Consider the following 25,856-nt stretch of genomic DNA (forward strand, 5'->3'; position numbering starts at 1 on the left):
ACATAAAAAGCTACCTTTCTTATACAACTGAAGCAGGGAGTGTTAACATTCCACTTGTTTTAATGATACCTTGAAAGCAACGTACCAGATTGCAGTTAGATGGTATGTTCAAACCTTATCAACTTTCTAAACAAAAATTTGGTGAATCTTTGAAAGTACATTTTAGTGTATGAAGTGTTGTACCCATGTTGCAGAGCTTAAAAAGCTTTCTAAAAGGCAAGTTTCCTCCATGCACATCCAGAACTGTACGGCACACTTACGCTACAATGTGCTTTCAAGTCCTGCGTCTCTGTGATGTGATGCTGGGTCAGGTGGTACATGGACGTGTTGCAGAATTCCTGAAAGCCATTGGTGCATTGAGATGGCCAACAAAAACTGAACTTTAATGGAAATTTACTGCAAAACTCATGAATATAGCCCACTAATTACAAACCAAATGCATCCTCAGCTTAAGATCCCCCCTTAGCTAGAACCCCAAAATAACCATCACCACCGCAACACATAGAAAAGTGTGATGTAGGAAGTTGAAATGTAAAGAGACAGCTGTCTTAACTAGCTACTGTTAAAATATATTACTTTTGTATGTTTTGTGAAAATACGACCATGTGAACATATTGCTAAAGTCCGTTTCAGGGTCTTGATGTCCATAAACAAGTGAATGGCCTTGAGCCTTTAGTTTCATGATACATTTGTCTCTGTTCCTTATTGTGCAGGAAAGTTACTAAAAGCCAAGTCAACAAGGGTATTGATGACAAATTAGTAGTTGAATGTTGGCTATCCAGAGAAATCCTAAAGTGCACTAAAATCTTACACTTGAGAGAAATATCTTGAATTTAACAATAATCCTTAAAATATACTCCATATTTAAAAACTTAATAAACTTTCCTAACCAATAAATTTTTAAAAACCTAATTTCAGTCACTCAGGCTGGGCCTTTCTTGGGATGGGCCTGTACAAGTGAGGGAGTCTGGATTTTATGGTTTGTTCATTATTTATGATTCCGTTTTTGTTACTAATTTCCTACCGCATTCTATTTGTAACACACAAGCAGTTTAGAATATAAGAACAGGATCTAACACCCACAGGCTCTTTGGATGGGCTGGGATGAAGTGTATTTCTCATATTTGGGTAAAGGAGGAACATCCTGTGTCATCCATATATTGTCATGAAAATGCTGTATGACAACCAGCCACAGTTATTTACATGTCCATTAGGTTCACAACTCTGCAAGGTTCAGTTGATCTGAGCTTGGTTGCTTATACATCTTGGGTCAACTATAGGTTGACCATGGCTCTATTAGTAGTCAGCTGGACTTGGATATGTTTGTCAGGTATCTGTTAACTCATCTAGGATGGCTTTGGCTGGGGTGATCAAGGCCATGCTGTTTCTCTCCTTATGTCTCCTTTCTGCATCTAGCTATCCTGGACATGTTTGCATGGTAATGGAAGACACGCAAGAAAAGTCAGAATGCACAAGTCATTGAAAATACAAGAAGGCTGCTAATATCCCATTGGCCAAATCAAGTCACATAGCCAAACCAGTGAGAGAGGGAGGGACCTAAAATGTTACTTGGTGAAAAGCATGGATACAGTGAATGACAAAGAATTTGGGCCATCTTTTGCAATGAAATCTTTTATCTGTCAAACTAAACCCTTGATTTTCTTGACCAACACATGGCTGTAGTCTGAATGTTGATGTCCTCTACACAAAGCATGTGTTGAAATGTGTAGGGCTTTGGGGAGGCCATTAGGTTGTGAGGGTAAAGCCCTCATGAATGGGATTAGTTAGATACAAGAGATTTTACAGAGCTCCTCGCCCCTTCTACCATGTGAAAATGCAACCCAGAAAAGCATCATCACCCAGCCATGCTGCCATCCTGATCTCAGACTTCTAGCTTGTATAACTGTGAGAAATAAATTTCTGTTGTATATAAGCCATCCAGGCTGTGATATTTTGTCATAATAATTCAAATGAACAACAGCACCATTTAAATCTCCTCTCCAAATGCCTCCCAGCTTAGTAAGTGGCACTCCTGTCCACCTGGCTCAGGCTGAAGTACCTTTTCTGGCACTATAGCCAGCTCATCAATGGGTCATCTGTAGTTTCAAAATGTATCTAAAATCAGATTACTTTTCCATGTCTCTCCTATCATTTTTTGCCTGTACTACCTAAATAGCCCCTTAATTAATATTTCAACTTTGCCCTTGTGTTGTGTTTCCACTACATCTATGAATAGTTTTAGAATGTAAATTAGATCATGCCATCTTCTGCTCAAAGCTCTTCAATGGTTTATCCATCAGATTTACAATAAAATGCAAAATCTTAACTATGGCCTATTAGGCATCCACAGTCTGGTTAATGGCTACTTGCTCTTGCCTTATTTTTATACCATTCTTTCCTCACTGGCTCCACTGTAGCCACATGGACCTTCAGTGTTGTTCCATGAACATTCATGACCTCAGGACATTTGCATATGCTATCTCCCTAGCATGGAATACTATTGATCTCACTGTCTATTACTCAAAGGAATATTGATGAGTATCAAACTCACCTTATTCAAGTTTCTGTTCCAATGTCACCTCTTGGGAGTTCTTTCTTGATCTCCTTTTCTAGTAACTTTCTGTCATTCTCATTCCTGCTCAACTTTTTTTCTTTCTCCATAACGTGTTACTAGTGGATATTATAATGTGTATTTGTTGAATGAAAAAAAAAATAACAAAGGATGTGGAATAAAGCTCTAGGAGCGTTACACCTAACATGAAGATATTCCTAAAATAGTACGTGGGAGAACTGATAGATAGCATGGGGAAACTTTACTGTTAACAAAGCAATGTCTGCTACTTCTGGCCATTTAAAATGTGTAGTTTGTTATAATAGCTAATAGCCACCTTTACCTGGAAAGTTTTTGATCACATTCTCTCTTTTCTGGAATATATCTGTAAGAGTATATGAAAAATATAGGGGCACCAGGGTGTCTCAGTCAGTTAAGTGTCTGCCCTTGGCTCAGGTCATGATCCCAGGGTCCTGGTATCAAGCCCTGTATGGGGCTCCGTACTCAGCAGGGAGTCTGCTTCTCCCTCTCCCTCTGCTCCTCCCACACCACTTATGTTCTCTCTCATTCTCTCTCAAATAAATCAATACAATCTTTTAAAAAATGTAGAGGTAAATATGAATTGTTTAATAGCAAGCTTAATGTTCATTGGCTGTATCCTTACTTCCTGCTAGTTTTAACTTCAGACCTTGGGGTGCTCTGGTATGCTAGGAAAATTTGCGTAACTGTGGAATAAGGTCAGTATCTTCAGCAGGGCCAAAGGAAGAGGAGGCTTTTTTTTTTTCTAAACATACATATTTAACTTTATTTTGTCATCATTTAAAGCTTGATTTTATAAAACATAAAAAAAAAAATTTAAGAGTTCTGAATCACAGGAATTTAAACAGTGGCAATATACATAGCTTTGTAGGTTCGAGTTCTACAACAAATTAAAATCAAATATTTGGAAATGTTTTCAATATGGAAAATATACAAATGAAATAAATGGCAGAGACCTATTATGAGCAATGTTTCATTACTTGCAGATTATCATTAGATAATTTCAGAATCTAGACAAAGACTCTGAATATTCAGATTTATGTTGCTGTATTTTACATTTAATATCTCCCTACCTATATTCCAGAGTCAAAGTCCTTGACCAAAAGGTCTGATTTAAGAAGGCATTTAGTTTTATGGCAAAAGTTACCCATCTACAGTTACCACTTTCAAGGAATTGACAACAATGCTGATGTGATCTGCTAGTTCCCTTTTGAACAATGTGCAATAATTTATGCCAACCCTGTATAAAGTCATACAGGTAACAAAAAATGGGACAATTATGCACAGTTCAATAGATGTATAATGTTAAGTTTTCCCAATCTAAAAATTAACCAGTGATACAAAATTATCAACTATAGTTGAAAGTTGACTTCTTTGGCTGTCTCAGGAAGACTGGAAGCCAGTTTTTAACATCGTGTTTGATTTTACTTGTCAAAATGAAATTCACATGACATAAAGTTAACCATTTTAAAGTAGACAAGTTACTGGCATTTAATATATGTAAAGTTATACAACTGCCACATCCATCTAGCTCCAAAATATTTCCACCATTTGAAAATAAAACCCTGTACTCTGTTCTCTTCATAACCGTGACCCCCAAGTCCCTAGTTAGCATCCATCTGCTTTCTCTTTATGTGGATTTACCTATTTTGGATATTTCATATGTGTAGAGTCATACCACATGTGACTGTGTCTGGCTTCTTTCACTTGCGTGTGTTTGAGGTTCATCCACACTATAGCATGGAGCATACTTCATTCTTTTTTATGCCTGAATTATACTCTGTTGTATAAAAATGCCATATTCTATTTATCCATTCATTTGTTGATGGATATTTGTATTGTTTCTACCTTTCAGCCCTTGTAAATAATGTTGCTATAAACATCCCTTTACCAGAATATTTGAGTGTTGGTTTTCACTTCTTTTGGGTAGATAGGTAGATACCTAGGAGTGGAATCACAAGGTGACCACGATGACAATATACTGTTTTAAAATGCATAAAGTAGGGATCCCTGGGTGGCGCAGCGGTTTGGCGCCTGCCTTTGGCCCAGGGCGTGATCCTGGAGACCCGGGATCGAATCCCACATCGGGCTCCCAGTGCATGGAGCCTGCTTCTCCCTCTGCCTATGTCTCTGCCTCTCTCTCTCTCACTCTGTGACTATCATAAATAAATAAATAAAATTAAAAAAAAAATAAAATGCATAAAGTAAAATACCTAGGGTCATAAAGGAAGCTAATTATGTTGACATAAAGTTACCAGAACATCAAATAAATGTGTTACGGTGATCTGTGTTACTTGATTTAGAAATATAATGTCTAATGGCAGACCTAATAACTACCGTATATTTGTGGTAGTGATGAGTGCAAGTGATGTTTCAAGGTGTTTGCAGCAATTACGTGATACGAAAGGCTTATGTGTTTCAATCACAGCTCCTTAGGATATTCCTGAGTTTTGTTGCCTGTTAAAGGCTAATGAAAATAGGTAATTTCTTTCTCATCCAAATTCATGGAACCTTTAAAACCTATCTAAGTGATCCCAGGGACTTGAAGTGAAGACCCCCCAGTTAAGAACCCCAGCTTTAGACAGGGAGGTGGTTATAGACTGGGGTTCCTTGGTGGCCCCTTCTTTCTGTATCTCTCTCTTCCCACTCTTTCCCCATGTCATCATCTTGCTTAGGAAATCTTAGCTCAGCAGGATCATCTTGGACAGTTTGGATCCATTGAAGTGGAAGCTAGAGAATCCTCATAATTCCGTTATCATCAAGTTTTGAGCTGTTATCCTGTTTTCTGTATCAGATTAATGTTTATATAACTCAGACACCTAGGAATTAAAATAACTCTTCTAATGTTGTATAACACTTCTGAGTATCTAAAGGTCTTACACGTGTATCTTCTCATTTAACCCTCTGAAAGCTGTGTAATTGTGTGTGTCATTACCAGGAGTGTGAGATGAGGAATCCCAGATATCAGATGATTTAGTCAATCAAGTTTGAAAAGCAAGTGGTCACCATTGGAGCTAGAACTTGGGGCATCTTGCAAATAAAAATTCAAAGTGCCTTTTCTATTCAACTAGAAAACCAATATATCCAAACCTAATTGTTTACTTGGTTGTTAGCATAAATAAATAGTTACGCCTCAAATGAAAGCCAACATAGAAACTGCTCTTGCAGATGAGAGAAACATTAACATGAGAATACTACTACAGTTCAGTCCTGAACAGCTCAGTCCTTCCATTGTCTCAGGGGAAGTGTTTTACAGATACAGGCCAGACATTCAATCAAGATACTTTCCTGTAGGAAAGGATGAGATTAGTTTTAGAAAATTAGGCTTCATTATTCCCTGAAAAGAAAAACAAAATAGTGCTCAATCCATATTAGAGGAAATCCAAAGAGAGCAAATAGTTCTGTAGGCTCCCTAGAAGTTTCCCTAGAGGGGATTCCATGCACTTGTCAAATGCATAAATAATTACTGAAAAAAAAAATGCAGTCCCATATGTCACAGTTACCTTGCCTTGAATGAAAGAAAATCTGTTTTTCAGTGGATGAGGCTTTCTTCTCCCCCCAAAGTTATGTATTCAAATTTATTGGGTTGCTATTTGTTCGCTCCCAAGGAGCAGAACACCCCTTATTCCAACAGTGAAGAAAGAGGAAGGGATGCTGAGCTCTGGCTATAAATATTTTATTATATAGAGACACAGAGATCACAGAGGGGCAGATGAGTAGCAGAAAACAAATGTGATGTTGTTTGCAAGTCCTCAGAGGAGGTTTATATTAAACTGTCTCTGCCAGCTTGTTTTCTGCTTGGCTTTTACACTGTCAAACCTGGTAATGAAACCATTTTGTGTATCTAGGGTTTTCCTATTAGATGAGGAGTGCTACATCTAGTTGAAAGTATAGAATTATCCACATTATAAAGTATACACAAAGAAAAAGCTATTTTAAAATGGCACAGTGATGAAGATATATTTTCAAGGATAGTCCATATTAATTTGATTTTAGAAAGATTCTATCCTAGTTAAAAAAAAATAGGTTAAGAAATAAATTATGGGTTTTCTCCATACAGTCTTTTTTTTTTAATTTATTTTTTATTGGTGTTCAATTTACTAACATACAGAATAACACCCAGTGCCCGTCACCCATTCACTCCCACCCCCCGCCCTCCTCCCCTTCTACCACCCCTAGTTCGTTTCCCAGAGTTAGCAGTCTTTACGTTCTGTCTCCCTTTCTGATATTCCCCACACATTTCTTCTCCCTTCCCTTATAGTCCCTTTCACTATTATTTATATTCCCCAAATGAATGAGAACATATAATGTTTGTCCTTCTCCGACTGACTTACTTCACTCAGCATAATACCCTCCAGTTCCATCCACGTTGAAGCAAATGGTGGGTATTTGTCATTTCTAATAGCTGAGTAATATTCCATTGTATACATAAACCATACAGTCTTATTACAGTCTTACATACAGTTTTCTCCATACAGTCTTATTTTCTCTTACCCAAATGCCTCAGAGTTGTTGGAAGACTTTGACCTGATGCTATTTAGCATCTTTCATGATTTCATAATCCATTAGACTTCATTTGCTCAGAACTCACTATTAATGAGAAATTCTCTTAGAGAAAAAAAAGTCTTTTTTTTTTTTTTTAACATAATAGCACAGACCACATATGAAACCTGCCACTCACATGTTCAAATTTCTGGGTACAAGGAGAAGTAGATAAAAGAATGAATAATGGAACAAACATTCTATGGGGTTCATTTCATCCTGGATCTAAATTACCTGAAATGATCTGCATCTGCATAAGTGCTGATGGGGTTCATTTCATACTGGATCTAAACTACCTGAAATGATCTGCATCTGCATAAGTGCTGATGGGGTTCATTTCATCCTGGATCTAAACTACCTGAAATGATCTGCATAAGTGCTCTTATTCTTGAATGAGAGGAGAAAACAAGGTACAAGAAGTATTTGTACTAATATAGTTGATGGCAAATCTTCTGTTTTATATAAAATAGAATTTTAGAGGTTTTTTTGTTTGTTTGTTTGTTTGTTTTTTAGTAATTGGCAGGTAAGCCAAAAGTATACCCGTTCTCTGAGTCAGGTGCCATTTGAATGAAGTTTTTTTTGTTTGATCTCATGGTCAAGAAGCTCAATATGAAGGGGCCATATTAAATCTATGAATCTATGAAAATGAAATATACAAAATGGCATAGAATTATGGGTGAAAAACTTGGTTATGCTTCTTTGGGTCCATCTCTATTTTTATAACAGACACACATTTAGAGATGCTTATTTTGCTGATAAGAAAAAGTGTGGGTAAATACCCACCATTTGCTTCAACGTGGATGGAACTGGAGGGTATTATGCTGAGTGAAGTAAGTCAGTCGGAGAAGGACAAACATTATATGTTCTCATTCATTTGGGGAATATAAATAATAGTGAAAGGGACTATAAGGGAAGGGAGAAGAAATGTGTGGGAAATATCAGAAAGGGAGACAGAACGTAAAGACTGCTAACTCTGGGAAACGAACTAGGGGTGGTAGAAGGGGAGGAGGGCGGGGGGTGGGAGTGAATGGGTGACGGGCACTGGGTGTTATTCTGTATGTTAGTAAATTGAACACCAATAAAAAATAAATTTAAAAAAAAAAAAAGAAAAAGTGTGGGTAAACTATAACTTTTTTTTTTTTTTTTACAAAACTGGTGGCAGGTCACTGATATTTGGTTTTAACAGCTAAATTCTGTTGACTGAAATGCTGCTTGGGTTGGTTTTGTACTTAACAAAAACCAGAATTAGCATTATTTACTATTCACTATTGGCCAGGTACTTTACATAGGACATTTTCACTTTATCTTGAGGATCCCTTTGTGTTACAGAAAACTGCATCCATCTCCATTTTTTCAGATGCATAAATAAACCTGATGAATGATGAATTGGCCCAAACTGTGCAGCTAGTACAAGCTGAAGCCAACTCTGTTGGTTCCAAGGTTAACCCCCTTCTTCTTGAAGTTCAGAAATATTAAATTTAATTGGCATCAGTACCTCATGTTAGGATGTAAATTATCAGCAGGTTCAGAGTATTGTCGCTGTTATCTTAACATAGTCTACTGAGCATTCAGATTGCTTTTTCTAGGTCAATAGTGGCAATTATGGCTGTATAGAGATAAATAGATAAAGATTTCTTAGTAGCATGTGTAAAGAAAAAGAAATTTGAGGAGAATTTTAGTGATGATCAGGGCATATATTAAATTTATGGCATCTGGGCACCTGGGTGGCTCAGCTGGCTAAGAGTCTGCCTTCGGCTCAGGTCATGATATCAGGGTCCTGGGATTGAGCCCAAGTTGGGCTCCCTGCTCTTGGGAGCCTGCTTCGTCCTCTGTCTGCTTGCCACTCCTCCTGCTTGTGGTCGGTCTCATTCTCTCTGTCAAATAAATAAATAAAATCTTTAAAAAAAATTTCTGGCATCTTATGTTTTTTTATTAATTTGGTTATTTGTTATATAAATAGAAAAATAAAAATAATGCTAATTACAAAATAAACTTAAATTGTAAAACCAAAATACTGGTTAAGTATAGAGAACACATAATGTAATGGTACTAATAAAGTATAAAAATAAGATGCATTTATTTTGTTTTACTTTTCTGGATCAAGGTCTTTTTGTTGTAAAATATATTGAATTATTGTTATGTAAGAGACCCATATGGCTATGTCAGTCTTGAAATTGCATTTGCTGACAAGGTGGCTTATCTTCTGTTACTCTGAAATATATGAAGAGACTATCACAAGACTGTAAAAGGAAGTTTTGTCTACTTATGTTTTAGTTGATTTTAGACTAAATTAAAAGCCTGTTAAAACAAGAGAAGCATTCAACAACTGAGCTTTCAGAATCATCTAGGATTTCCCTTTATCTATGCAAGACATTTATTTTTAGCAAGTTCTGATCTTAGCAATGGTAGTTTAAAACATAGGGCAAGCTTTTAAGAAGATGATTTTACAAGCAAATTACTTTCCATGAACTACAAATAAATCAAGTTTAAATTTAATCCGTTTTTAATATTAAGAAGTAAACTTAATGGGAAAAATCCTTGCAACAGCTTTTGAACATAAATCCCTGTTCCTAAGGAAGTCTTAAGCATTTTTTGAATGCACAGGAAGGTCGAAACTTAAAGTGTGATACCTCCATTTTTTATGTCACAGAATACTGGCATTTTTACAGAAAATACAAGTATACTGAGTATGTACATTGTGTACCTACAGTTAACTGATGCATATAATGAAATAAAAGCAGGTATTTCTTATTATTCAAGGAGAAAAATGGAGCCGTCTTCTGGAAACAGTTTGGGTTGTCCCATAATGGATAAAGTAGACTGTCAACCTATAATTATTTTCAGGGACGTTTTCTTTGGACTTGTCTGAAAATTGGATGAGTGGTGATTAATATCAGGAAGAAGAAAAGAACTAGGACCTGGGATTTGTCCTTTTAATAGGCTGGAAGAGAATAACTGCTTTCAATTTTTGGATCTTTTATGAAGCATATGAAATCTATGTTTAGTCTCTTTGTACCCTATCAGTAGTATCTATTATTTACTCATTTAAATGACAGTGCTGCGCTGGACCATAAGCAAGGCTAGAAACTTACAGATCCGTATATAACTTTGAATCAGCCAGTGTATATATAGCCAATCTTTATTATTCATGGGTTTTATATTTGCAAATCTACCATCTCGTGTATTTTTCTATTTCTATGCCCTTGCTTGTGGTTCCGCTGTTTGAAATGACCTCCCAGCGGAGTACTGAAGTGCTGTCTAGTATTCCTCGGTATGATGTGCCTCATGGAAAAAATACATGGTCTCTGGCAATTTTCATTCAGGTGTAAGTTCTGGTGCTGTTGGCTAACTTGAATGTTAATGAATCAACTATATACATTAAATGTGTCATAAAACTATAAAACAATCTTCTGTGTTGATTGATGAGCATGTTTTGAGGTCAGAGACTTGCAGAATTCTAGATTTCTTGTAGGAGCAATGGGTTCAGCATTCGCTAATTTGGTGTTTGCGGCTACTTTATATAACATGACTACTGCAAATAATGAGAATCAGCTCTATGAAACATGCAATTGCTAGAGAGTGGCCTCAGCCCCAGAGAGTCAGAGACCAAGGGTACAGTTCCTGCTTCCATAGAGCTCACTACTTGTTGAAGAGCTGGACTCACAGTGGACCAGTGTGAGAAATTGCTATGACAGATGCAGGCAAGGTGCTAAGGGAAGCCTAACACTGATTGGGTGGGGGAGGGGAGCCCAGGGAATCACAGGTCAGTAGCTGAATGCCTGAGAAAATGAAACAGTAGAGAAAGGATGTGCGGCATGTACAGAAATGTGAAATAAATGAGGTTTATTTTTAAATGGAGCATAATGTTGGTGGGTTTCTGACGCATGTTGATACCATGTTGTTACAGAAATATACTGTGGCAAAAATGCTTCCACCTCTTGCCAAAATGAACACTGAAGAAAAATGAACACTGAAGAACTCCAACATAAAGTTGCAGAACAGAAATAGCCAAACTCCTCTGGAGTCTGATTCATCCATAGCCATCAAAAAAAGGTAAGAGAATGAATTATGTTACAGTTTTGCTCTTTTAAATTTTGTTTTAAGTCATGTACACACATATGCACAGTGGAATGCTATTCAGCCACAAAAAGGGAAGTCTTGTCATTCGAGACAACATAGATAGACCTTGAGAGCATTGTGCTAAGTAAAATAAGTCACATGGAGAAAGACCAATATGGTATGATCTGATTTACATGTGGAATCAGTTACAGATTTTGTTTAAATCTGAGCTAAAAGTTACATAAAACACATTGCTGGTTGCTAGAGGTGGAGAGAGGATGGGGAATCAATGGAATGATGGTAGTCAAAAGATACAAACTTCCAGTTATAAAATAAGTCATGGGGATGTACTGTGTGGCAAGGTGACCATAGTTAACAATACTGTATTGTGTACTGGAAAGTTGCTAAGAGAGTAGATCTTAAAAGTTCTCATCACAAGAAAAACATTTATAACTATGTGAGGTGATGGATATTAAGTAGACTCCTTGTGGTGGTCATTTTGCAATAGATACAAATACCAGATCCTGTTGTATACCAGAGACTAATGATACATATCAAGTGTATCTCAATAAAAAATATGTAGGAGTGCCTGGGTGGCTCAGTTGGTTAAGCACCTGCCTTTGGCTCGGTCATGATCCTGGGGTCCTAGGATTGAGCCCCACATTGGGCTCCCTGCTCAGTGGGGAGTCTACTTCTCCCTCTGCTTCTGCCCCTATCCCCCCTCTGCTCATGCTTGTGTTCACTCACTCTTGTGCACTTTCAAATAAGTAATCTTAAAAAAAAAAACAAAAAAACAAAAAACTAGGGATCCCTGGGTGGCGCAGCGGTCTGGTGCCTGTCTTTGGCCCAGGGCGCGATCCTGGAGACCCGGGGTCGAATCCCACATCGGGCTCCCGGTGCATGGAGCCTGCTTCTCCCTCTGCCTATGTCTCTGCCTCTCTCTCTCTCTCTCTCTCTCTCTCTCTCTCTCTCTCTGTGTGTGTGTGTGTGTGTGTGTGTGAGACTATCATAAATAAATAAAAATTAAAAAAAAAACAAAAATACGTCATAGTAAAAAAGAAGAGTACATTTATCCAACATATATTCACTGAGTGGCTTCTACATGTCTGTGAACTGTTCTAGATGCTAGGGATGTGGTAGTTACAGAAAAGGAAAAGGGTATGGCCTTGAGGGAACTGACATTCTGGTTGGAGGAAATCAGTAAGTAATGCTTAGCTAGGAAACTAACAGCTGTTCATAGCATTGGCAAACACAGTGAACAGCATAACAAAGTGCGGGGCTACTTTATTTGAGGTGTCAGAGCAGACTGCTCAGAGAATCTTGGCTTGAGAGTTGAATGATGGAAGAGAGTCAGTTGAGATAAAACCTTGCATGTGCCATGAACCAGGATCTAGACAGATATGCTCAAGGCTCAGAAAGCAGGTATGCATTGCTTAGATTTGGAGAAGCATGAGATAGACAAAGTTGAAGAGACTTTGCAGAAAAGTGTCTGGATTGTACTCCTATGAAGATAGAAGTTATTGGTGAGTTATTAGCAGAGGAGTGAGTTTATATTACAGTTTTAAAAGGCCTTGCTGTTATGTTTAGCTAAGGGCTCAGTAATAGTGGAAAACAGAGTGCCATCACCTAAGCAAGAGATGATGAATTGGCTTAGGGACATGGCATTGGGGATAAATAGATTTAAAATATATTTGGGGTCTGCTTCAGCTATATTAAACTAGATGACCACCAATATTGTTTATGAATCCCCAGACATGATTCTAAGTTCCATATGAAGGGTATGCTCATTTGTATTTAAACATATAGTTGTCAAGTGGTACTTTTTTTTTTTTTTTTTTTTTTTTTTTCAGTTTCAAAGAGGAGTTTATGATGTGTTTGTTTGTGGCCTGGTTCTGAAACTCAGAGGAGGTTGATGTCAAGTTGTGAAAAAAAAATTACACCCTGAAAGCTCAGGTTCTCTAGACAGGTTACCTCATAACACTTGGAGACATGAGCCTTCCAAATGCTTGTGCAAATTCTCTCTGGTTCCTAGCAGGGTTCCTGAATTCTGAAAATGTTGTTACTCCCATCAAGGAGAGGCTGCCTGTGTGACGGGTGCCCTTCAAGATGGAACTGGAGGGTATTATGCTGAGTGAAGTAAGCCAGTTGGAGAAGGACAAACATTATATGTTCTCATTCATTTGGGGAATATAAATAATAGTGAAAGGGAATATAAGGGAAGGGAGAAGAAATGTGTGGGAAATATCAGAAAGGGAGACAGAACGTAAAGACTGCTAACTCTGGGAAACGAACTAGGGGTGGTAGAAGGGGAGGAGGGCGGGGGGTGGGAGTGAATGGGTGACGGGCACTGGGGGTTATTCTGTATGTTAGTAAATTGAACACCAATAAAAAATAAATTAAAAAAAAAAAAAGAAACCAATGCATTTTTTAAGGACTAGTGGTTTAAGTCACTCATGCATGACTTCAAGACTAGAACTTTACTGGATTGCTCCTAGATGGAACATTGAAGCAGAAACTAAAATACAGTGTAAAGCTGATGTTACACGAAGATAAGAATATGTGGCTTTAAGCAATGTTTGCCAGAGAATCTAATGCTCTCTGGAGGTGAGGGCTTCATGTCTTGTGGTGAGTGAGCATGTGCAAAGCCACAGGAAGGGAAGAGAGGATGAAGAATTGTGCAATGACCTTGGCAGGTAGGTCCAAGAAGCCAACAACCACTTTTGGAGCATGGACTAACCTCAAAGCCTATCTTCAGAAAAATTTTTGTAATAATTCAGGCAAACAGTATTTTGAGAGCTTCAGCAAAGTACAGAGCCCTGCCTTCCGGTACTTACAACTTTCTGAAACGGTTTTAAAATTGGGGTCGTGAAAACCCTTCCTTTCTTCACCCTAAACCCTTCTCAGAAATCCTTGATCATCAGAAAACAGGCCCAGTGCAGCAATTATACAGTGTCAGGTAATGGAAAAGATTGTTGAGACTCCACAAGGCATAGAAGCTGTAGTAAAACAAAAGGAGGGGTACAGCAGAAGGAAAAAAGCCCAGCAAGTATTGGTGGGGACCAAAACTTCTAGGTGCAACTCTCAGGGTCCTTTCTCCACTACACCGATGCCCTTAGTCTTTAGATCATGAACCACCAAGATACATGTGTGACACTTTGAGGGGAGCCAAGAATCAAGCTTACTGAGGAGAATTTTATACCCTACAGCTCAGGTAGCTAAAAGCAGGCTTTGTGAACAGGTAAACAGGTGTAAACCATCAATCCATTCAGTTTCAATAAACAGCATAGACAGGCTGGCACAGTATACCTTTGGGGGGAGTTTTGGACTTCCAACATCACATTATAAATAACTGGATATTATATTTCACTTCAGTCTTGGCCAAGAATCAATACCATGGTTCCAGGTACCCTTTGCATAAGCACAGAACTACCCAAGATCAATTGCAAGTTAACCCTATCCTGATGTACTTAGAGAATTGAACCCTGATGAAATATCCAGGAAAACCTTAAGGTGGTATAAAACATTCTGTGTTTGGTCTCATCATCCACTGGGCTTGATACAACTCTTTGATTACCTGGAGAGATCTTTACAAGGTTATGCTTTCAAATGGAGTCGAGGTTCCTGAAAAAGTAATTGTATTTTGAGGTAATAAGGGTAAAATAAAACAGAAAGATTAGTAGTTGATTTCCCTGGAATCAAATAGGGAGACAAAAAATTCTGGATAGTGGGATTTATTTGGAAGGTGATGCCAGTATACCTTTATAGGGAAATGGGGATGTGGGGTGAGGAAGAGAAGGAAAACAGAAAAAGTACCTTATCATTACTATGATCAAGAGGAGCATGATCCCATTGGGCAATTATGGGATAAAGTATAGAACATGCCTTGGATTTATTCTAACCAAGCAAAAGGGGATCAGCTACCTTTTCCCATTTGTCTTGATGGAAGACTGTTCCCCTGGATGGAAGTGGAGGGTATTAACTCCCTGGCATCTGTGGCTTGCCATAGATGTGGGCCAGGGGGACTCCAGCAGGCAGAGGAAGCCTCAGGCAAAGAACCCCAGGTGTTTGCCATTGGAAGCCACCATCAGATCAGCATCCAGAGAAATGATAAACACCAAGAGGATATGAATGGAGCATTGATAGTTTCTGCTATAAGAAGTGACAACAACAATGATGCTCATGATCATATTAGTAGAGCTATCATTTATCGAGTATGAAGCTGTGTACCATAATAAATGCATTACATACATTTTACCATTTAATTCTTATTTGTCGAAAAGTCACTCAGTACCAGGTGCGGGGAAGAGGAAATATGTAGTTTATCACCACAATTCTGTGGCATATATATATATCCTAGTCTTCCATGTATAGATGAACAGATAAAGTTGAGCAAGGTTAACCAAATTTCTGGAGTAACCCATATAGGGTATAGAGGTAGGATTCAGATTCTGGTCTTCCTCCAAAACCATCCCTTGGGCATCACTGTAATCCTTAATTAGTTAATTAATTATTTTTCTGATACCCATTTATTTGAAAGTTGGCAGGAGCCATTTAGATTTAGGGATACAAAAAGATTTCCCATGTTCTTAAGGAGAGCAGGAAGAGAAAGACAAGAAAACATGTAGTGTAATAAGAACCATATGGAAGTGTGTTATTGCTATTAAGTAGGATCAAGAAAGGGTATCGCTTGTTGCTGCATAACAATCCTACGACTTAGTGGCTGAACAAAATAAGTATTATTGCTGCTAGTCTGTGGGTGAGTTGAAGAGTTCTGCTGATGTGGGCCAGGTTTAGCTGGTCTTAGGTAGTTCAGTCATTTATCTGCAATCAGCTACCATTGACTGGGGACTGGCTAGTCTAAGATGCTGTCCCTCACACACCTGGTAATTGATTGAATGTAGCTGGATCATTTCTCCAGTGGCTAGCCTGGACTTATTCCCATGGTGGCTCCAGAAGGTTTGAGAGTGAATGATAGTGTGCAAGGCTTTCTGAGGCTGAGGCTCAGAACAGTCACTTCTGCTGCATTATATAGCCCAGAGCGAATCACAAGACCAGCCCAGATGTAGACATAGACTCCCTCTCTTGGTGGGAGGACTTTGAGGTCACATGGCAAAAGGGCATTGACACAGGAAGGGGAGATCTACCAAGAAGAGAAATATCTGTATTAAAGCTTGCAGGGTGAGTAGGTATTCCCCAGACAAATAAAGTAGGAAGTAGATTTGAGGCAAGGAGTATGTGTTTGTAGCCCCATAATGAAGGCATATGGATAGTGTTGAGGGAAAGGAACAAGCACCAAGAGACAGAGCAGTATTAAGGAATAGAGGTATGTAGATGTACCAGAATTCAGGAAAATAAAGGTAATTTGCAGGAAGAATAATGTTTAAGAAAAAATGTTAGGCAAATGGGAAGATGAACAAAGTCAGGTTAATGAGCGGAGGGATGGGTGGTTGTCCAGGTTGCTGTAGCATTAGAGCTAATGAAATCATAAGATTTCCTCTTAGGAAGTGATTTGTATGATTGATATTTATTTCAGAAAAGGAGGGAGAGAAAGGGGGAGGGAGGAAGGGAGGAAGGAAATACCTTGATAGGGAAAGAGGTGAGGTTGAGAGAAGACCTGGATGCAAGGACAGCTGCAGATATGACTCTGCATATGCACCTTATGGCTTCAGAGAGGAAGGGCGATGATGTAGATTATGGGATAGAAACGTTTTCTGTGATGCACCTTCCATAAGTGTACTGAGTGGGTTTTTGCTGAAACCCGCAAAATAAAAGATCCCCAAAATAAAGGATTTTTGGATTATGGTCCCAGAGTGAAATACCAAGGCTCCAGATTCTCACAAGGACAAGTTTCTTGAGTAGGTCTCTGAGGCAGCTGACATCAGGGATGTATTTAGAAAGAGCTGTGTCCATGCATGTTTCCACTGGGATGTATGTGTGAAATGGTAATTTTCAGTTCATGGGTTTTTCACTTTGAGACTGAATTGTGTGAATTAAATAGAAGCCTTATTCTAGTTTTCCTAAGTGACTTTAATAGTTCTCCTGGGTCTGTGTTTTAGTGTGGTGCTCTTCTAAGCCACCATGTGCAGCAAATTTTAGTATGAGTCTTCACGGGCTGATATCAGATAGCATCACCAGTCTTTGGAGGCAGAATGGGAACTAGACTATGGAAATAAATGCTGGCCAGAACCCATGGGGCCAAAATACCCATCCCGGTCGGCTTTGGGAATGTATTGTATTCACTCTTGTCTTGCACATATGTTGGTAATTATTTGCTACTATTTCTAAAAAGTGAGATAAAGATTATCTTTTTTTAAATAAAAAGGGTAAAATAAAATAACATAGCCAAAGGAAAATAAATAACATAGTTAAAGCTGACATCAAAGATACAAAATCCAATGGACACTCTCTGGGGACCTAATTATTACTAATTTTTCTTTGGGGATCAGTGTCTCCCCATTCCATCTCCTCACCTACCCTCCAGAGTTTACCACTATCCTAAATTTGCATCTACCATTTACTGTTACTTTGGTTAAAAAAAAAAAGGCCCAAATGTGAATATATTCCTATGTAATATGCTATTAATTTTTGCTTCCTTTTGAACTTTATAATATTTTGTAGTCTAAAGATTTGCTCATTTCCCAGAACATTTATGTTTCTAAGATTCATCCATGTTGTTACATGTAACTACAGTTTAGTTTCACATCTAAGTAATATTGCGTCATGCGAACATATCACAATTCTTCTGTAGATCAATGTTTCTATTTCCATTTTCTGCATTTTCTACTATAAGCAGTAATACTACAATCATTTTTATGTCTCCTAGCATATGTGTATGTTTTTCAGGGCTATCCACATAGAAGCAAAATGCTAGAATATACAGTGTACAGGAAACCACCCATCCTAGGTTGCCTGGAACTGCATGGTTTCTCAAGATGGAGTATTTTCAGGGCTAAAACCAGGAATGATGTCATGCAAATTGGCATGAGAGGTTGCCTTAAAGATACACATGTTCAACTTTACAACATAATACTAACTCTTTCCTAAAGAGTTGGTAGCAAGTTATACTCCCAACTTGCAATAAATGAAAATTACCCTGAAACTCATTCTCTCTATGCATGGTGTTCTTGATGTCTTAATTTTTGTTGGTCAGTTGAGTGTGAAATGGTATCTTACCATGATTTGAGTTCTCTCATTACAATGGAGTTCATTATTTTTTCATGTTTTGTTCTCCATTTGTGTTTTCTCTTCTGTGAAATATATTCCATATCTTTTGTCTTTTTCTGCTAGGTAGTCTTGTCAAATACATCTTATGCACTTCTTTGGATTCTCTTAGCTTTACCATCACCTAGAATAAGGTTTATCAATAGAAGCAGTAATGATATTTGGACTGAATGATTATTGTTGTAGGGAACTTCCTGTGCATTGTAGTATGTTAGTATTATACTTGGCCTCTACCCACTAGATGCCAATAACTCCTTCTGGCTGTGACAGTAATGAAAATCTCTACACACACACACACACACACACACACACACACACACACAAATATCTAGTGAGATGTCATCCTGGGGGACAGAATTATACCTCGCAGACAACCACTGACCTAGATTTTAGCAGCTTGCTCCTATGAGACGGAAGAGGAAGCAAGGCAGATAAATTCCCTCTCCATTTCTCTGATGCCCTCTTCCAGGGCATATGTCCCTGCACAGCATGTTTAAAGGTGTTCTATGTCACTTCACAGTTGCCTTTGCTGGGCTACTGGGTGTGTTTCTTCATAGTTCATGGTAATGTAGTGGTCAGAGCAGTAACATTGTCTTCTTCCTATCCTTCTCTGCCCCATTTTCTTTCTCTTCTTTCTCCTACCTTGGGATTGCATGTTCCAATTAAAGCATTCGCACTTAGTGCTTGTCTCAGGTTAGTTTCTTAGGGAAACTAAGCTAAAATACGAGGCTGTAGAAAGGGATGCCCTGTGGATAGATTTTGGAATTGGATTACAAGCAATAGCGACCATATTTGTTGTGGCAAATTGGTATGAAAATAAACCCTGGCATGTAGCAGCATTACAATTATTGAAGCTTTCACATGTAGTAAATTGAAATAAGACTTACATGGAGGGTCAAGTGTTGGAAGATTTAGCAACTGCAGCATACAGTAACTAGTAGATCAGTGATGGGTATATGGATTGTCCAGCAGGGTGACTACTTTTGAATGTTAGGCTGAGGGCGGTTAATTGCCAACTTAATGCAAGCTCTGGAAGCCAGAGGGCATCTCTGGCAGCTTTACAGGAGACTTCTCTCTGGCCGTTGCAGGGCAGACTCTGATGAAGTTTGGCAGAGCTTCAGAGGAGACTACATAGCTTTGTAGGATCTCCTGTTTCAAACTCAGGGCCCCAAAAAGGATGCTAAGATGGAACGAGTTCATTGAGGTCAATGACCTTGACAACCTTGAACTCCTAAATGCCCCTAAACTGTCTTGGAAGACAGGAACAATCCCTCCTCCCTTGACAAAGAACAGCCACACTAACCTGATGGCTGTGCCAGAATTTTATCTGAAGGAGGTGCCTCATAAGACCATTCTCATTCTCATTAAAATTTTTCTCAGCCACTTCTCATTGCTTCAAGCTGCTAATGAGTATAGTCTCAGCAGAAGGAGTATCAGCCCTTCTTCAGGAAGAAAGAGCCCACCCACTGAAAAATTGAAGTACCTGGCTAACAGGTGCTGTTAGAACCAAGGAAACCTGCGTGGGAGCCAACCTTGAGTGTATGGGGGAAGGGAGGGTGAAACCCACATGGAAGCTGGGACAGCAAGGATTTATTGGTATGAGAGCACTCACACATAACTCAAGATTTAATCTTTTTTGAAAAAGATTTTATTTATTTGAGAGTGAGCACAAACATGAGCTGGAGGAGGGACAGAGGGAGAGGGGGAGGGAGTAGTAGATACCCCACTGAACAGGGAGCCAGGCTTGGGCTCAATCCTAGGACCCTGATATCATGACCTGAGCCACAGGCAGATGCTTAACTGACTGAGCCACCCTGGCACCTCAAGATTTAATCTTTTGTAAAAGACACTTGTTGAAGTTGGCCCTGGCAGTTTTCTTAGGATGGATCTTTGAAGCCTTTATGCTATGATAGCTTGTAGAAAGTGAGGAGGAAATTGCATAGTATCTTTGATTTGTTAAAGTGTCAGATGGCTCAGGGAAGATGAATGTCAAGCTGGTTTTAGGTATAATCTGAGAACCTATCACTTGACTATGTGTTTAACTGACCAGGAGGGCCCGGAGGGTACTCCCTTCACAAAGGCAATAAGATATTCCCTGGAGAAGAGGTCTGGCATCTTTGAGAATCTCTTTGAAAGCTGCCATCGGTGGCCTGAGTCGATGTTCAAAGATGCTGTCTAGGAGTTGAGTTTCCTAATATTACTGAGAGAATGGGACCCAGAACAGCACAGTTGAGTAGCTGCACTTACTGTTAGAGGTGAGTGGACTTAACTGCCATAGGGCAGCACAATTAAAATGCCTATTCAAGTACCTTGAACCATAGGAATCTAACAGTGACCATAAGATCATGGAAGTCTTGGGGATAAAATAATTGGACAGCTGATAGGGATGTTGTGTAATTTGGATAATCAGAAAAAAGTCAAGAGCTTATAAATCATGGAATACCATGGTCCTTTACCAATTTTCCACATCTAAGTTCATAGATGGCAAAGGGATTACGTTAGCTCATGTGCTCCTCTTCCATTTTTCTTTTTTTTTTTTTTACATTTTAGATATAGTTATTTTGTATTTAGCTGCTCATTCTATACATGAAGTGCAAAGGATGCAGAAAAACAGTTCTTTTGTCAGCTGTTATCCTTGGTGGTGTTTTTCTTCTTGGGATAGGGAATGTTTGATTATTGATATTAATATATGGGAATCCACAGGGCCTGAATGGGGATGTTTTTCTCTGGAGAATATTGTTTTGCTTCCTTTAAGAGTCAGACAACTTTGTTCTTTTTCCAAAGTTCCATTCTGGGTTCTGTCTATCAGGTTTGACTGCCCTGCCTTGCTTTCAAAGGGATGAGAGTTGGCCTCCAGATTGGTGGTGTTATTGCCATGTTCCCTTAGGACTATCCTGCCTTTTTCATTACTCTTTCTGTAGATTCTTGTGGTGCTTTTCTCTGTCCTTCGTTTTGGCAGGGCAGAGAGTGGTCAGATATTTCTTTTAGTGTCTGGTGAGCCTAGCAAAACTTACCATTTAAAAAAATGTAACCAGGATATATTTGTAGTTTAGCATAAGGAATCTTCAGATTATCCGGAATGCATACTGACAAAATAAAATTGTCTTTGGCACCATGAGAATATATGAATGCAGTTAGCTACTGCCCAGTGCACTCATCATAATGGATTGAGTTTGGTCCAGGAAGTATTTAGCTGAATGGATCAGAGGGGATGTTTTTCTCATCTGTTGTCAAATATCCTGCTCACATGGTTAACAGATGTTGATCAGAAGCCTAGGCTTGTGGGTGTATATCCTGAGTGAGGTTTCTCCCATCAGAAGAAGCAAGCTCAGCTGGCTCTGCTCTCCATATTCCCTCTGATGCATTTAGCACACAGATTCAATGTATTCTGAGCTGTCCCTCTGATTTCAGCCATTTCTTGGAAGCAGGTTAGTATAACAGTACTTTTTAGAAAGATTTCCACAAATTTTAAGTTGAACATGTACAAAGACAAAATTTTAACTCTCTAGATCACTCTCATCTTTGGAATTGCCGAATCTCTGTACTTTAAATGAGACAAATGTGGATGAACTTGACTTTCAGGATATAGGGTAGAGGTTCTCATGCCTACAGAGACCAGGCAGTGTAAGAAACAATAGGTGGTGGTAGGCACTGTGCAAACAGGGGCATGTGTGCCTATCTAAATACAATGGAACCTACTTTACTCTGTTATTTCTCTATGGCAGTGAGGCCTCAGGTCTACTATATTCCATTTTTTTAGGAGAAGCTTGAAAGCTGAAGTTTTCTGATATGAAATCGCCCAATTTTTGACCACTGGTTTATAAAAAACAAAAATATGCTAACAACAAAGAATCTGATTATGTAGGACGAAAAACACATTTGTAGGCAACCTACAAATGCAATCTAGCCTGCAGACAAGTTCAAATAAACAACATGTAGCTCAAGATTGACCAGTTTCATAAAGTAAATCCTATCTGCATGGCAATTTGATTATTTTGTGTCAAAGAAAATAAGTCTTCCTTCTTATTTATTTTTGTTTTTGCTTGCTTGTTATTTTGCTTGGGATTTTCCCCTCTTTGACAAAACTTAAAAGCCCAACGGATTATATATCAATTAAAGTTGCACATGCATTACACACATGGCAAAAATTCTGCGTGTGTGTAACATGGAAACACTTAGAATCTTGATAAAGCCACACTATGACTCAGCAATAGCCCCCTAGATTTATATCCAAGGAAAATTAGTGTATCATAATAGTCAAGAACTGGAACTAAGCCAAATGTTTAACAATAGAAGAATGATAAATAAATCTTGATTTAATCATTCAGTGGAAGAGCATACAACAATAAAAAGAACACACAATTGATAGACACAGCAACATGATGAATCTTACTGGTACTATATTGAGCAAAAGAAGCCAGATACACAAAAAGGATGTATGTGTGATTCCATTTAAATAGAGTTCAAGAACAGATGAAACAAATCTGTGGTGATAGAACTCAAAAAACTACTTCATGGGGACACACAGGAGCCTTGTAGGGTGCTTGTGATGTCTATCCCATCCAGGGAGTGGTTTTGTGGCCACAAACGATTGAAATGTCTGTTTTCTATATGCAATAAAAGTAAGTGACTAAAATGGGCAGCAGTGGTTGATTCATTGAGTTCACTTTCTAGTCTTGGCAGCTCAGGGATGACCACTGAGTTACGTGAAATAGGTTTTCAGGTATCTCCATCTGCCTAGATGTTTGAGGACTGGGTGCTTTCAGATTAATTCTCTCTGTTGCCCTCCAACCCGAGATGTCTCCATGGCAAATACACATATACAGAGGTGAAGGCTGTCTGCTTCCCCATGTGGTGTGGTAGTTTTTCCAGGTTCCCCATCTGTGAAGTGTGAGTTCCTTTAGTCATAATAGAAATTCAGAGTTTTCTATAAAACTTGGTAAACTGGCAAGAGTAGTATCTTTAGGGGCATTACTTGTATATTGTCACCTGCAGCAACCTAGTGTCTGCACACTTAAAAAAAAAAAAAACATAGCAGAATAACCCTGCTCCCTTCACTCACAAGCTTAATGTTTCCTTAAAATTCCCTGAGACATAGACTTAGGGGGCAAAATATACACCTCAGTCTTTCTCTACTACTAGAAATTCATTACCACACAGATTGTTTCTAATGCTCCTGGAAGGGACTGATAAATGCAACTCTGGAAGGAAGCAATGGGAATGGCCTAAAAGAGCTCCCAGTCTATTTTGCCCAGCATTTCCACTTTTGATTGGACAGTGGGCCAAGGAGAGAGTCTGTAGAAACCCAAGAAATAACTGAAAAAGTGCAACCACATGCTGAGCCCTTAAGCCAGGAGAGGGCTCTGGTGGTACAGGCAAGACTGTATTCCAAGTTGTTTGTTGTAGTTTATTGCTTGTATGGCATGAAGTGTGAGAACCTGAAAGTTGTTTGGAGTCCAGGGCATGGAGAGAAGGGTGCTGTGCAACCAGAGCTAGAGGTTGATGCTCCTGCTGCTGTTCCTAAAGGTGTTGTTCCTAATGGAAAGTTCCAGTTATATCAGCATGTGATGCTCAAAACATAAATTGACTCAGAATCTCTCTAAAGCACTTCACTTGCTTATCTGTAACATAAAGACAGGGAAAATTTAAAAATTATCTTTGTAAAAAAATAAAATAAAAATTATCTTTGTGTCTATTTCCTTTTTTTTTTTAATTTTAAAGACAAATTAAATTTCATTACAGGAAGCTTCCTGGGAAATTTGGCATTTTATTCCATGACATTTTTGTTTGGCAAAGCAAAAGGTACCTGGACTTGGGAGTCAGGTAACCTGAGTCATTTTTAGCTGCACCCCTTACAGGCCACAACACAGTCTCAAGCTCACTTTTTCACCTTTCTTGAGTGCTGAGTGAAGCGAAGTCAAAACACCTAGTCCCTATTCTTTGAGTTTGGTATGAAAGAAAATAAAAGGCACCCTAGAAAGTGTAAAGAGGCAAATGGAAGGTGTGATCCTTTTTAACCATAAGACTTAGAAAGCATTCCAAATGACATGTCTGCAAACATTCTGTAGATGAAGTTCTCTTTGATTCTTGCAACTAATATTTTCATTTTTATTGGAAAAGGATGTGAATGTCTTAAGGTGTGGAAGGATAACTAAAAAACATGTATTTTAATGGAGGGAAAGAAACTGTCAAGTTTTAATATAAAATCCTGACTGTATTCTAATTTCTGTCTTTTGCTGGCTGGCCAAATGGTATTAACTCCATGAAGTTGTTTTATTTCTAAAACAGGAAAACCAGTATCTACCACCTTGATCTACTTAAGAGGAGTGTTGTAAATATCGAAGGAAATCACACGTGTGCAAAGGCTTTAAAATTACAAAGTAGGAAAGCATGTTGATGAGGGTTTCCACCACTTTTTCCTATTTTTCTCAGGAAGGTTTCTAAGCAATATGTTGAGGGATCAGAGAAGATTGATCAAGCCAGCCATCCCACCTGCTGTACTATTTGAATTTTTTTCCTCTCTTATAAATCCAAATAAATACAGTAACTAGCAAAGACATTGCATGGGTCAAATTCATTACAATGGTCCAACAGTTCTAAAATCATGGCCTATTATCTAGAAGTCAAAGACACTTTATGGCCAATGTTTTATTGTATCAATGTTGGCTATAACCTGAAAAAAAAAACAGATTATTTTTGTCCAAACCAGGACTGGCTTGAGAGAAAAAAAGGAGAGCAGTTTCATAGTTACACCAGGATAACAGTAGTGAAATAGGGGACTGTTCTGGTATCCTTCTCAAAATTATTGGAAAGGTTCCCCTTTAAGTTAAATCATAATTATGCCTGATATGTTCTAAGTATTCAGCTAGCTGTAGGGAAGATTTAAAAAACCACCACCACAACAGTCCCAACTAAGTGTACAGCATGATTCTAGCTTTCCAGAAGCCAGAGTCTATATGAGAAAGCTTATAGAATGCAATGATGCAGAAGGAATGAATGAAAGACATCATGTTAGCAAGTGTTGGATAGAATACAGTTGAAGTTTGAAGCTTAGACAGGAGTGTGGAGGCTTAGACAACCTTGAGGTTCTGGGGAGCCTGTCTGGGAAGGGAAGACTTTAACAGCATTGAGGGGACTGGTGAGATCTCAGTAGATGTGGAGAAAGCAGAGTGGGTGGCATTGCAGGTGAGAACAGCCTGCCAAACACCAAAATGGATTGGTTTCCTGGCTGTGTGCAGAAGGCAGAGAGAAAGCGGTTATAAAGAAATAGTAAAAGGATAAAATTTATTTTTTTTGACAAATATTTATTGAGCATCTGTATTATGAGCAGTGACCTCAATGTTAGGGATTCAGTAGTAAACCACATAAAATCCTTACCCTTAGGGAGTTTACAGTCTAAAATATTTTAAGAACTGCCCTTAAAATTCTCTTTTATGAGGACTTC

The 25,856-nt window shown here is 38.5% G+C and overlaps 1 protein-coding gene across 1 annotated transcript in view; it reads left to right on the top strand.

The window, feature by feature from the left end:
* Positions 1–25,856, top strand: part of PAK5 (p21 (RAC1) activated kinase 5) — a 282,738-nt gene that overhangs the window by 113,138 nt on the left and 143,744 nt on the right. The window contains exon 2 of the mRNA XM_077872226.1: positions 11,040–11,185. The gene's annotated coding sequence lies outside the window, so the exon portion shown is untranslated. The remainder of the gene's footprint in view (positions 1–11,039; positions 11,186–25,856) is intronic.

This window comes from Canis aureus, chromosome 26 (assembly GCF_053574225.1).
Source record: "Canis aureus isolate CA01 chromosome 26, VMU_Caureus_v.1.0, whole genome shotgun sequence".
Classification (NCBI taxonomy): Eukaryota; Metazoa; Chordata; class Mammalia; order Carnivora; family Canidae; genus Canis; species Canis aureus.